Here is a 14,998-nt window from a genome sequence, read left to right on the forward strand (position 1 = left end):
TCTTTCTCTCTCTCTCTCTCTCTCTCTCTTTCTTTCTTTCTTTCTTTCTTTCTTTCTTTTTTAGACAGAGTCTTGCTTTGTCACCCAGGCTAGAGTGCAGTGCTGCGATCTCAGCTCGCTGCAACCTCTGCCTCCTGGGTTCAAGTGATTCTCCTGCCTCAGCCTCCTGAGTAGCTGGGATTACACGCATGTGCCACCACTCCAGGCTAATTTTTGTATTTTTAGTAGAGACAGGGTTTCATCATATTGGTCAGGCTGGTCTCGAACTCCTGACCTCAGGTGATCCACCCACCTCACCCTCCCAAAGTGCTGGGATTACAGGCATGAGCCACCACGCCCAGCCCCATTGGCACTTTTCTATATGCTGCCGACTCTGAAAGGGAGAACCTCTCTGACACTTTTGTGGGATGGAGAACTGCAAGCAGGTAACACATCCATTCGCTATACATTCAGATGTGGAAGCCACAAGAATGCATTGAATCAAACCAAGGGACCTCACACACAGTCACTTTAATTTCACTTCCCCACTGCAAGCCCTGTCCAAATTTTGTGAGTTGAAACTGGGCACTCTTTTCCCCTGGAGGAGAATGGACAAAGGAGTATGTGAGTTAGGGGCTATAGCCAAAGTTGTTGGGAGATCAGTGCTATACATCTGAGAGTATCAGGAGTGCAGGGTGGGCGGGAGGCTGGAGTGGCCTCTCTAATGCGGTGGCTTTTTCTCCCATGACTCTTTGCTCCAAGGTTAGTGCCTAAGGACTGGCTCAGCTTCCTCCCCCAAGTGCCTCTTGGCATTTGATGGGTGCTTTGGGTCACAGGTCACAGTTTTTCTGGTTCACTGCAAGTTGCCACAGTCCTTAGTACCTTTGATCTCCACTGTACCCCGTACCCATCCCTGTCCCTCACCAAGTGGGGCTGTGGCAGGGACCAGGCCCATGAGCATGGCTAGCTTTGCTTTATTTGGTAAGGCCATGCATCCACTTTTCCTTTTTTTTTTTTTTGAGATGGAATCTCGCTCTGTGGTGCAGGATGGAGTGCAGTGGCACGATCTTGGCTCACTGCAACCTCCCCCTCCCGGGTTCAAGCGATTCTCCTGCCTCAGCCTCCTGAGTAGCTGGGACTATAGATGCATGTCACCACACCCGGCTAATTTTTGTATTTTTAGTAAAGATGGTGTTTTATCATGTTGGCCAGGCCGGTCTTGATCTCCTGACCTTGCAATCCTGCCTCGGCCTCCGAAAGTGCTGGGATTATAGGCCTGAGCCACCATGCCTGGCCCCACTTTTCTTCTTGATCAGTTGCTTGCCTGTGGTCCAGAAAACAAACTTCGACTATGTTTTTTTAATTTACCCAGAGCTCTATAATGAGTTACAGAGTCTTCAAGGCTAACACTATTTTTTTTCTCATTGAGGACTCCTTGACACAGCTGTCCCAGCCACACTGCCTTTCATGGGGCTGTGGGGCTTGCTAGCTCATTGTCCTGATACCATCTCTTCCTCCATCTGCCTGGAAGAAAGTGAGAGAGCACCCATGGGGTCACGTGGGTGGTTTGTTTCAATCCCATTTCTCAATCCATCTTCCGTTACATGATGGATCATGATAGACTCCTACTCCCTCACCTGCCTACTGCTTGGATGGAAGCATCACACTACCAGCCCCATGGAGTCCTCTCACATCCCCGAATCCAGCCTGCGGGGGCCTTGTCCTCTTCTAGCAAGTCATGACTCTGTGAGCATCTCATCCTCATTGCCATCAGCTGAGATTAGGGCAGTGAGTGGATGCTGATTATCGATGGGAAAATAAAGAGATGAAGCTAAGTCAGGAAGGTCAGGCTCTTTGGAGGGGGTGTAACTGCTGGTCCTACTTTGAGCTGCACAAAGACATTGATATATGGGGATTGAATTGCAACGCTGAAGATGAGGATGAGAATCAGGGGTAGTCATTTGTCTAAATGCAATTCTCCTTTATCTCCCCTTGATCAAAATGTACCTTATTCCTATAAGAGGCTGCACTAAATTAACTGTCTTATTAAGTTCTTTCATTGACAAACACAGTAGATGATATCCTCATTTGGGGACCATTTACTGAATCATTAACTTAGAAAACAAACCATGGTCTTACTATGTACTGGGCACTATGGTAGACGCTAAGACTACAAGGAGCTCAGAGTCCACGAGGAGAGAGAGCCAAGAAAAGATGCAGAGATGAGTCAGGCTACTGCAGGCCTCACCCCCACCCAGTCTGTACCCCTAGAAAGTAGCCCAACTCAGTCCAACCTGTAGGATGGGGATGGGGTTGGAATGGAAGTAAGTCAGGCAGATGATCCTTCTCCTAATCACATCTTGTTCCACTTGGGATGTATTACACAGTGCTTACAATGAACTGAAAAACACAGCTCCTTAAAATGAAATTTGTAAGAGACATTCTTATTTATCTTCCTATTCAGGAAGTCCAAGGAGTCAAAGGAAGTGTTTACTGTTTGACTGGAAAAATAGGGAGGTATCTTCAACCACAGGCAAAATAAGCAATTACAGAAATTCCCTGGCTGCTAAAGTAAAAACATTCCGCAACAGCATCGCCGCCCCTCCATGCCGATAAATCAATGTTGAAAACTGACGTAAATATTGGTAATGCTGCTTTGATGGGCGCGAGTTCTTCGCAGTGGGGTTAATGAGTGAGAGGCAGTGATGACAAGTAAACATATCTGAGCTGACAGTAAAGAGAGGGTGACACAATCTCCCTGGCTGGCCACAGACACATTTGCAAGCTCAGATTGGTCATGGAGGAGAAGACGGCAGATTTGGTCCAGAATAATAACTTCCGAAAGAGGTCAGGAAACCTCTGGAATTTGTCCCGGTGACCCGCGTCCTTTTCCCTTACCATTTTCCTTTGTTCAGCTACACAGGCCTAGTTGCCATTTCTTAACTGCACCTCCTCTATGGAGCCACCAGATACTCTGGTCCGATTATCCAGATAATCCTCTCCCTAAAATGCTCATTCTTTTTGTTAAAGGACTTTTAATATTTCAATAATTACATATTCATCTCCTCACTGAAGCCACGCCCTAATATGCCAGCTAGTGGACTTGCCAGCCAAAGACAACTAGATTCGAATCCCGATTCTCCTCCTTGCTAGCTGTGTGACTTGGAACAAAACTTAAACTCCTCAGGTTTCCTTTCTGAAGTCTAGAAAATGGCTATAGTAATACCTAGTTCCAAGGACTGTTAAAAGAATGAGTGAGATACCCACTAAAAAGCATCCTGCATAAAGCAGGTATCGGATAAAAGTGAGTTCCTTTCCTCAGGGTGTTCAGAACTTTCTCACTATCTCTATTTTACATGGATCCACTCCACAATAATAATAATTATTATTATTTTAAGACGGAGTCTCACTCTGTCACCCAGGTTGGAGTGCAGTGGTGCAATCTTGGGCACTGTGACCTCTGCCTCATGGGTTCAAGTGGTTCTCATGCCTCAGCCTCCTAAGTATCTGGGACCACATGTGTGTGCTATCACGCCTGGCTAATTTTTGTATTTTTAGTACAGACACGGTTTCACCATGTTGGTTAGGCTGGTCTTGAACTCCTGATCTCAAATGATCTGCCCACCTTGGCCCCTCAAAGTGCTGGGATTACAAGCATAAGCCACTGCGCCTGGCCTAGTTCAGTAGTCTTCAAGGTGTGGTTGGTTTTTCAAGGGATCGTTTGTTGAACTATTGTCTTTAGGGAGCCACATTGGTATGTGTATGTGTGTGCATGCTTGTGCATGCATGTGAACACATGTAGGTATATGTGTGCATGAATACACATACACACCTGTGTGTGCTGAAGACTCAACCTTTAGAAGATGAGGTCAAATGCTTGTCTATATCAAGGTATAAACTGGAATGGAGAATTAACTTTTACTTGCAAAACAGATGTAAAGAAAGGTGTACGTGATTTTATGGTTGGGCAGGGGACATCTGGGGTGATGATGATAAGATTTTTATGGTATCTGTTTGCTACTAACAGACGTGTTAGGAGTGACAATGACAATGACAGTTGAGCTATGACAATAAACCCAGGCTATGACTAAAATTTGAATGTTCTATGTACTAAGTAAGAATGCATTAGACTGCTAATGCCTGCCATGGGTTGTTGACTGTGTAATTTTTTATTTAATGGTTTATAGCCCTAGATCCGGATCATCTGGGGGCATTTGGTCTCACACGGCTCTGTGGTTATCCCTGCCACACTCATTGCCTGTGGAGCCTGACAATGAATAAAATATGCAACAATAATTTAATCCCTTTAACCTACTAGGGGGAAAGCTCAAGTTCCGCAATACTGAGGGTGGGTCTGGTGCATGGACCTCGCACTGGCATTCATGTATTCATTCCTGTTCATTGTGTCAGGCACTGTTTTGGGTGCTGAGCATATACCTGTGAACCAGGCAGCTAAGTTTAGAGGTTAGAGTTAAATATATTATTGCTGAGCACCTACTAGGTTCCAGGCAGCATTCTGCACTCTGCAAATATACCAAAACAGAGAGGGAGACAGAGAGAGGGTTCCTGTTCTCCAGAAGTTTACAGTCTAGTGAGATAAGCCAAAAATAGGAATAGAAAATTATTTTTAAGGCCGGGCACAGTGGCTCAAGCCTGAAATTTCAGCACTTTGGGAGGAGGCCAAGGCGGGCAGATCACTTGAGTCAGGAGTTCGAGACCAGCCTGGCCAACATGATGAAGCCCTGTTTCTTCTAAAAATACAAAAATTAGCTGGGCCAACGTGGCACCATTGCACTCTAGCCTGGGTGACAGAGCAAGACTCTGTCTCAAAAAAAAAAAAATGAAAAGAAATTATTTTATTTTATTTTTTTGAGACAGAGTTTTGCTCTTGTTGCCCAGGTTGCAGTGCAATGGCACAATCTTGGCTCACTGCAACCTCCACCTCCCAGGTTCAAGCGATTCTTCTGCCTCAGCCTCCCAAGTAGCTGGAATTACAGGCATGCGTCACTATGTCCAGCTACTTTTGTATTTTTAGTAGAGACTGGATTTCACCGTGTTGGCCAGGCTGGTCTGGAACTCCTGACCTCAGGTGATCTGCCTGCCTCAGCCTCTTGAAGTACTGGGATTACAGGTGTGAGCCACTGCACCCAAGAAAGTTATTTTTAAAATAGTTAATGCAATGATTAAAGACATGTGCAAGGAATAAGTGAAGGATGGAATATATGGACAGGTGGAGGGAAGGTGGGTAACTGTGTTCTGGTATCTTGAGTGCTAATGCTTAACAATCACTGTCTAGTCTTGTGTGGTTACTTTAAGCCTCTGCTTTTGCCCCGAGGTCCCCAGGCATCACATGAAAGTTTCTGCTGGATTTTCCAACTGTTCACAACTTTAATTTTGAAACACTTGCCTTGACTTGTTTTACACATTGGATTCTTTTCCCTTTTTGGTTTTTCAGTTTCTAGATTAGCTTTAAATCTTAAACTTAATGTTCAGATCCTGGGTTCTTCTGGACCACAGTCAGTGTCTTCCTTCCATCTGTACTTAGATGCTTTGGTTTAACTCTTGCCCCAGTTCAGCCAGGCCCAGGATCGAGGACAGTCCAGCCCACAGCCATTTTCTGGGGGCACCCCAAATCCATAAGTAGAATTTGAACAAACTCAATTGATTCCAAATTTTTGTTTCTCAAAATCTCTCCAAAACATGTTTCCATTTTAGACGCAAAAATACGGATATACAATATATTGAATTGAATCTTTAATAATTAAGGCTCTCATATTGTCTTTGGGCTTCATCAGTTTAAACACGTGTTTTTAGATGTTACAGTAAATCCATGTGAAATGTTTATTGTATTTAGAAAGCAGCCTATACTCCATCAAAATATTTATTAATACTCTAATCAATCAAAATGAATTTATTAAATGCCACTGCAATGAACTAAGAGGGTGGCTGTAAATGACATCAATGTTCCAAGCAGGTTCAAGGGAGTAAGAAAGTTGATTTCACAAGAAAATCAGCAACCGAAAACAACACATGAGAGATACCAAATGAACGACAGGAACAGCAAGCATGCTCAGAATTCAGAGCTGTGAGAAAGATCGCTGCCAGATGGGCTGGAATTTGAGCTGGGCCTCAAAGAAGAGTTGGGATTTCAATAGGAAGGGAGGGGGGAAGCCACTGGGCAGGCTTGATGGTATGAACAAAGACGGAGGGGTCAGGAGGTATCTGTGGCTGGAAACATCAAAAAGCTTCAGTTTTATTGATCTGGCAAGAGCCTGTATTGCTTTCAGGTGGTCATTGTGTTACAGTAAAATTTGAGTTCCCAGATAAGAATGGCACTTTCTGAAGACCTACATTGAAAAGCAGAAAGAAATCTAATGGCGCCGGGAGGTAGTTTGTTTAACTACACAAAGCTTTAATCACTTTTTCAGTGTGAAGGAGTGGTATGGCCATCGTGAGGGATTGGGTTTTTAATGTTTAGCTTCTCTACCGAAAAAAAAAAAATCTCTTGGGTTGCTAGAGGCCTTCTCTGGAGAATTACTTTGTGAATAATTTCACTCACCGCCTAGTCAGATGAAGACCTTACACTGAAGACAATGACATTTTCCATGGCATGTTGCTTCTGTGAACTCCATTGTGACAGCTTATATTTAAAAGATGAGTTTTGTAAACTATGTGTCTGATGGGATTTCTAAGTTTGGTGTGAAATGTGTTCTGTACAGCTATGACTCAGAGGGCTTTGATTCTCCACAATTTTGTAGCCAATGATTTCCAGTTTTGTATCGAAGGAGCTCTGGAAGGCCACATGACATAGATAATCTGACTTTGAGAGCAGATGATAGCCTGGAAGTCCAGCCTTTTGAGAGGATGCTGTAGACATAAGGTCAGGGCCAAGAACACAGGTAGAGCTCTTCCACCGCAACCCCTCCCTTATCTCCCCTGGCTGTGTTCTTCACACAGGGGTGTAGATCCTCTAGCCACATGCCGTCCCTGACAAATGGTCACCCACTGACCACTGCTCAGTTTTCAGAGTGTGCCCCCAATAATGCCATTTTTGCTCCCTTAGGAAAAGGCCTGTATTGATCCTAAAAGTAGGCTCAGGATCATTTGGGCAGGCAATTCTCAGCTCTGGATGCCCCGTGCAGAGGTCAGAAAGAATGTATGGTATGGGCTCAGAGTGGGGCCATCTCTGTTGTCCCCTGGTGTCCTCACCTGGTGAGGATGGGGGTGGTCAGAGAAGGACTCTGTTTTAGTCCATTTGTGTTGCTATACAGGAATACCTGAGACTGGGTAATGTATAAAGGAAAAAGGTTGATTTGACTCTTGATTCTGCTGCCTGGAAGATTGGGCGTCTAATGAAACCCTCAGGGGCTTCATGGAAGGTGAAGGCGAACCAGTGCATGCCAAGATCACACGGTGGGGGTTGGAGGGGCAGGCTTTTGTTAACAACCAGCTCTCATGGGAACTAACTGAGCCAGAGCTCCCTCATTACCACAAGGCTGGCACCAAGGCGTTCATGAGGGCTTTGCTTCCATGACCCAAACACCTCCCATGAGGTACCATCGCCAACACTGGAGGTCAGATTTCACCAACTTGAAAACTGTAGCAGGCCCGAATAGGACCCTCTAAAGCAGGGGCTTCAGAGCCTGCTTCTGTGGAAATACGTGAAATTACTCATCTTGAAAGAAAGCGTTCACTCAATCTAGCATTGTACTTTGAGTGGCTGCAGGGAGGTAAGCAGAGCTCATATTCATGAGGTATCAGGTCCTCTTGAAATCATGTGTCATCCCGAATAGAGTTCCTGCTGACACATGGCAGAAGTGGTTTTGGCAAGGTCCGCAGTAACAGCTATACATACAGGAATAAGCTCTTAGAGGCTCTCCCCGCCCCACCACTACAGCCCTGCATCTGTTTGGGGAATTCCCCAATTTATGGAAATCTCCTTCCCCTGACCCCAGCCAGGCGTGGTGGCTCACGCCTGTAATCCCAGCACTTTGGGAGACCGAGGCAGGGGGATCGCTGAGGTCAGGAGTTTGAGACCAGCCTGACTAACATGGTGAAATCCCGTCTCTACTAAAGATACAAAAACTAGCCAGGTCTGGTGGCACATGCCTGTAATCCCAGCTAATTGGGAGGCTGAGGCAGAAGAATTGCTTTAACCTGGGAGGCAGAGGTTGCAGTAAGCCAAGATCGTACCACTGCACTTCAGCCTGGGTGACAGAGCCAGATTCCATCTCAAAAAAAAAAAAAAAAAAAAAAAAAGTAAAAATTGGTATGTAGTTTCCCTGCTCCCATTACAAACAGGGCACCAAGTAACAAAACTGCCCAGGACAGAGCTTCTTAACCAGTGTGCTGTGGCCATGAATGGGTTAAAGGATTATTGAGACACCAGGCGTGGCTAAGTTTTGTATCTTTAGTAGAGATGGGGTTTCAACATGGTAGTCAGGCTGGTCTCGAACTCCTGACCTCAGCGATCGAACCGCCTCGGCCCCCCAAAGTGCTGGGATTACAGGCATGAGCCACTGCAGCCTCTGGAGAGGCCTGGTTAGGGTTTGGGGTGGCCAGAGCTCCTGGACATGTCAAAATATAATTCTCTATAGCGCTATGGCATAAAAAAGGCTGGGAAATGTTGGAAGATGAAGCTGAATTTGGAGCTGTTGGCACATAAAAATAGAGAGCTGGGAAGATTCTCTCTCGGGCTTCCTGGTAGTTGCTGCGAACGATGCGTTGCAAGCTACTCCAGGCTAAATTGTGGTATCTAGGACCAGCTGTGTTTTCTCACAAGAGCAGTTCTGTGGCATGGTTCTCCAAGCTTTCTGGCAATATTTTTTTTTCTTTTTTGAGGCAGAGTCTCACTTTGTCGCCAGGCTGGAGTGCAGTGGCGTGATCTCAGCTCACTGCAACCTCCACCTCCAGGGTTCAAGTGATCCTTCTGCCTCAGCCTCCTGAGTGGCTGGGACTATAGGTGTGTGCCACCACGCCCGACTAATTTTTATATTTTTAGTAGAGACAGGGTTTCACCATATTGGCCAGGCTGGTCTCAAACTCCTGACCTCATGATCTGCCTGCCTTGGCCTCCCAAAGTGCTGGGATTACAGGCGTGAGCCACCACGCCCAGCCACTTTCTGGCAATATTTTCAAATTTAAATAGATTAGTTTTCCGTTTACATCCTCTGGAATTGTGTAATAGCTGTACAACAATAGCTTTTGTAATACATAGCTTTCAGCAGAGAAAGGCTATAGGAGGGAAGCTATTCTTAGGGTAAATGCTTCTCTTCTTTCCACTCTTGGGTAAATCTTAAGCAGCTGAGCCCCTTTTTTTGGACAAAGATATCCTTGACAAGGTCCCACACTATAAAACGTAGAGCTTGAAGGACTGTGAGGATTCTTCTAGTTCAATCTTCTCATTATACCAATAAGAAGCTGAAATGAAATGACTTGTATGTGGGCCCACACAGTTCGTGGAAGAATCTCTGGACATTCAGAATTGTGCTTTTCCGAAAGTTTCCCATCATTTACTAACATGGATTCCCTCCCCACCTCCCGCCCCAGAGCAGAAGCAATCCAAACCAAGAATAAACTCTGGGCATTGTTTTCAAAGCTGAAGTTTCCAGTTAGTTAAAGTACTGCTGGAGAAGCTGCTCTATAATTGATTGCTTTGTGGAAACAGAAGGCATTCCACTCAGGTGAAAGAGGATTTGTTTCTATTATCTGAGAGGGCATTTCCTTTAGCAATGCCATCTCTCAGTTTTTAATAAAAACTTGGACCATTTCAATGTCTAGCTGTGCTTGGCATTCCCTTTTCCATAGGAAAGAATGCTCTCAATGGCTTCACGCTAAAGCAAATACTTCTTTTCCTTATGCTTGTTAAATAAGCCAAATACACTCTTTGCTGTCTTGGAATTTTCTTGTATTTTATTTACTCATTTTTTTTAAATGCGAAGGTGTGCCAGACAACTAAGCAGATTGCTGGGTGTGTTTCATAGTAATTAGCAAGAAACCTTAGAGCTTCAGAAGGTTTCAATTAGGCAATTAAACAAGAATTTGAAAAGAAGAGCTTTTAAAAAGGTTTCTTGTTTGTTTTGTTTTGTTTCAAGCCAAAAGAAAGATGGCTGGAGATGGGAGCTGGGGAGCCTGAGTGGGGAAAGGGAAGACTTACCGGGGAGTAGGAGAAGATTTAGCGGTGATGGATATGACCATTATCTTGATTGTGTGTGATACTGCATAGAAAAATGTGCCTCAAAAGCAAGTAAACTGTAATTTTAAAAATATGTGCAATTTGTTTTAAATCCATTATGCTTCAATAAGACTGTTCTTAAAAAATAAAACCGGGCTGGGTGTGGTGGCTCATGCCTGTAATCCTAGCACTTCGGGAGGCCAAGGTGGGAGGATTGCTTGAGGCCAGATGTTGTAGACTAGTCTGGGCAACATAGCGAGATCCCAGCTCTCAAACAAAAAAGCATTATCCAGGTGTGGTGGTGCATGCCTGCAGTCCCAGTTACTCCAGAGGCTGAGGAGGATCGCTTGAGCCCAGGAGTTGAAGGCTACAGTAAGGTATGATCATGCCACTGCATTCCAGCCTGGGTGATGCAGTGAGACCCCCATCTCCAATACATACATATGTACATCAAAAGTAAAATCAGTGAAACATCAGTTCAGAGTCTTCTGTAAAAGACTCAGGGAAGGAGAGAGGGTCAAAGGACCAGAAATTGCTGAACATGCTTTTCAGAATAGCCAGGGAGGATGCAAAAATCATTGTTGGTAACATACTGTCCACTCAGCTTATAGGAAGGAACCAGATAGGATGACCGATGTACCATGGCAAACACCATTTTTCTTTTGAGATGGAGCCTTGCCCTTGCCCAGGCTTGAGTGCAGTGACATGACCTTGGCTCACTGCAACCTCTGTATCCTGGGTTCAAGAGATTCTCCTGCCTCAACCTCCCAAGTAGCTAGGACTACAGATGTGTACCACCACACCCAGCTCTTTTTTGTATTTTCAGTTGAGACGGGGTTTCACCATGTTGAAGAGGCTGGTCTTGAACTCCTGACCTCAGGTGATCCACCCGCCCTGGTCTCCCAAAGTGCTGGGATTACAGACGTGAGCCACCATGCAAGACCCCAAAGCTGTTTTCTCATGAATGGCACTTCATGTGGCTTCTTCCAAGCTTGACTTTCACTCAACTCTTTGCCCTAGGTTTTCTGAGTTCCTTGATTACCCTTTGCTTGAGGTGGGAGATGGGCTTTCCTTATGCTTTAAAAAATTACCTATTTATTTTTCAGAGGAGTGCAACAGGATTTGTTAAATATAATTCTGTAATTTATCTGAAGAATCCTGTAACATATAAATTGTAGGTCAAACTCTCAACCATAATCTCTAGGGCGTTGCTTGAATTCTTATGTTTTACTGGAATTCACCGAAGTTCCATCATATAGACTGCTCTGTGGAATAAATGGGAGAGAGGCTTGCAAGCAGAGGTAGAATTCCTGCTGAAGGTGCTTAGAAATTGGGATTTATACTGACAGCAATGACACTGCCTGGGACTGTGCTTGGCGAGGCAAGAGATCTGGTCACCCTAGCAATAAGAGTCTGTGACCTTCATAAAAGTAGAAAGCAATGTGCCCAGTTCACCATCTGCGCGTGTGTTAGAGGCATAAGCAGCCTTCTCAAGGGTAAAGAGAGCCAGATCTGAGTTTGCTGGCTGAACTTACCTTACATGGTGCTGGGGAGAGAGCTGGGGGAGGGAAGGCAGGCAGGGATTACTCACAAGCATTCAGAGTCTGCCCCATGACACAGATAGATAGCTCCCTGTGGGGCTTTGGTGAGCCCTACACCTTTTTAAATTTCACACAAAGCTTCTACCAGAGAAGCGTCTAAACCACATACCAAGAAATCTCTGGACATAGCAACACATTCAGACTCTTCTACTTGAGGAGAACATTGGCCAAGACAAAGTAGGACTTTTCTTCAATTCGACTTCCTAACAGTCATGATCTTTGCAGCCCAGAAAGCAAAATTTAAGCAGACTTTTTTTGGTGACTTGTTTTGCTTTAAAAATGGTATAATTATTTTTTATAGCTAGTACTTCCTTTTTGGCAGTCTTACAGAATTGCCAGCAGGCCTAAGATCTGAGAGTAGATGAAATGAAAGAGTAGACGACAGTGTCACAGACATGAGAATTAGGGCAAGCTTTTCAATATGGAAATATCTTAAAGATATTTCCTGCTTGGAAATATTCTGCCTGGGTATGAAAGTGACAGGACCTTTCTTGGATAAGTTCTCATGAACCTACAATAATGAGGTTTTAGACATCATATTGAACAGTCTTTCCCAATATGGCAACCTTTTCCTAATGCGGTGGTGCTCAAGGCTCTCTTTGCCTTTATTCCTGCTTATCTCTCTAGCTCTGTCTCTCAACCCTCACCTGAGTCACAGCATATGTTCTAGATACGTCCAACCTCTTCTAGTACTCTTCCCCCAGTGCCCCACATAGAAGACAGTAAAGACATTAAGAAGAGTTATTTTAGATCCCCAGTTCCTTTTTATTGCTATGCTCTCTGTAGAGAATGTTCTTCCTTTGACCTCACTCCTACTCTGGTTTTAACTCTCAGTGGTCACTGCTTCCAGAAAGCCCTCCCAAACTCCCTCTCTTACTCCTCCCCAGGCTGGGTTAGGATTCCTTCTCTTTGCCCCCTTAATATCTATATAGCTAGAACTTTGTGCTGTATTATTTTATAATTACATATACGTTCATTAGTGGATGTATCAATGTTTGTCACCACTGGACTAAAAGCAAATTATTATTATTATTTTTTTTTTGAGAAAGGGTCTGGCTCTATCACCCAGGCTGGAGTGAGTGCAGTGGCGTGACCCTGGCTTACTGCAAGCTCCACCTCCCAGTCCCAAGCCATCCTCCCACCTCAGTCTCCCGAGTAGCTGGGACTACAGGTATGTGCTACCACGCCTGGCTAGTTTTTTGTGTTTTTAGTAGAGATGGGGTTTTGCCATGTTGCCCAGGCTGATCTCCAACTGGTAGCTCAAGCACTCTCCCTGCGTCAACCACCCAAAGTGCTGGGATTATAGGCGTGAGCCACAGTGACTGGCCTAGCAAATTAAATTTCTTAATATATGAATTTCATCCAAACTTTATGTTTACTTTTTAAAAAATAAAAAAAAAAAAATTATCCCTATCACGGCTCACTGCAACCTCTGTCTCTCTGCCTCAGGCAATCCTCCCACCTCAGCCTTTCAAGTAGCTGGGACTCATGTGCCGCCACTCCCGGTTAATTTTTGTATTTTTTGTAGAGATGGGGTTTTACCATGTTGGTGAGGCTGGTCTTGAACTCCTGGGCTCAAGTGATCTTCTTGCTCGACCTCCCAAAGTGCTGGGATTACAGGCGTGAGCCACTGTCCCCAGCCTAAACTTCATGTTTACTTTAAATTACAAAAATAATACCTGTATGACATTTAAAAATTTAGAAAATTATGTTATTTGAAGAAAGTGTCACCTACTAAAAAAGCATGCCTTCTCTAATGTTCCAAATTCTCCGTTTTATTACTGACCATACTCTGGAGGCTTTGCTCTAAGTCTGCAGTAAGTTAGAGCCAATTTATTGCTTAGAAGCCAAAGTAGAAAGTTGTTTACTGCTGTATCTCTAAAGATTAACACAGGCCTGACATACAGTGGGTGCTGAATAAATGAAGCTTTATCCCAGTTTTTCCTTCTTGAGACAGAGTCTTGCTTTGTCACCCAGACTGGAGTGCAGTGGTGCAATCTTGGCTCGCTGCAACCTCTGCCTGCCGGGTTCAAGCAATCTCCAGCCTCAGCCTCCTGAGTAGCTGGGATTACAGGCACCCTCCAGCACACCCAGATAATTTTTGTATTTTTTAGTAGAGATGGGGTTTCACCATGTTGCCCAGGCTGGTCTCGAACTCCTGGTCTTGTAATCCGCTTGGCTCGGCCTCCCAAAGTGTTAGGATTATAGGCGTGAGCCACTGCGTCCGGCTATCCCAGTTTTTCTATATGTGGTCCCATTTCTCTATTTCCTTTTACTTCCTCTTCATTTTTTTTTTAAAAATCAAGATTTCAATCTCTAAGGATGAGGGAGGGGCTTTCAAAGAGTACTATCTTAAAGGTGGTAAAAATCAACCTTTGGGAGACCACTGGTGCATTTGAAACAGTCACAGACTTGTTTTCCATACCAGACCTTTCCCACCTCTTCACTCAGAAGCAAACTGGACTCTAATGGTTGGCACAGTGAACATGGAGTAGGTGTTTCCAGGGCCCAGAGAAATTGTACGTGAACCTGAGAAAACAGCTGATTGACACATTTCCAAGAAAGACAGGTGTGCAAACGATCCCTGATGAGCATAGGTGCGATAATGTTTACATTACTACTCTTGAGCCCAGCTTTGCTTTCCCATTTCCTCAGAGTAAATATGTGCACATATTTGATATAAGCAGATGCATGGAGTTTATGTGCAACTCTGTTATGATCAGATTTGACTAACACAGGCTTTGTTGGCCTCACGATAATGCATCTGTACTTAACTCTCGGTTTATTACATGTCAGCTTTAGTTTTCTTCGAACTGAGAAATCCACGTATTTGAATGATTATTTTAAAGGAAATGCTGATAATATAATGAATAGGAAGTGTCACTTCCAAACTGCTATTAGTGGGCATACAAAGTCATTTTTTCCAATGTCCTTTTAAATTAAGCAAACACTGAAAGTATTTGAATAGCATCTTTATTTTTGAAGAAGTACGTCATCTCAATTAGTGAAGGTCTGTAAATACTGAGGGAGAAAGTGGTTAGCAAAGTTCAGATCGATTTTATTTTTCAATCTTCTGAAATATTGATGATTATTATATGTTCAAATAGTAACCTTAAAAATCATAATTCCAAAAGCTGGGCATTAGGACTTAAAGTTTACAGAATCTGTTCCCCAAATTAGTATCACTAGAAATTTAGCAAAATGTAGGGTAACCTACCTTCTGAATTTCTGAATGCAGGCAAGA

This window comes from Sapajus apella, unplaced genomic scaffold, assembly GCF_009761245.1.
Source record: "Sapajus apella isolate SASKATOON/1434 unplaced genomic scaffold, GSC_monkey_1.0 scaffold105, whole genome shotgun sequence".
NCBI classification, from domain to species: Eukaryota; Metazoa; Chordata; class Mammalia; order Primates; family Cebidae; genus Sapajus; species Sapajus apella.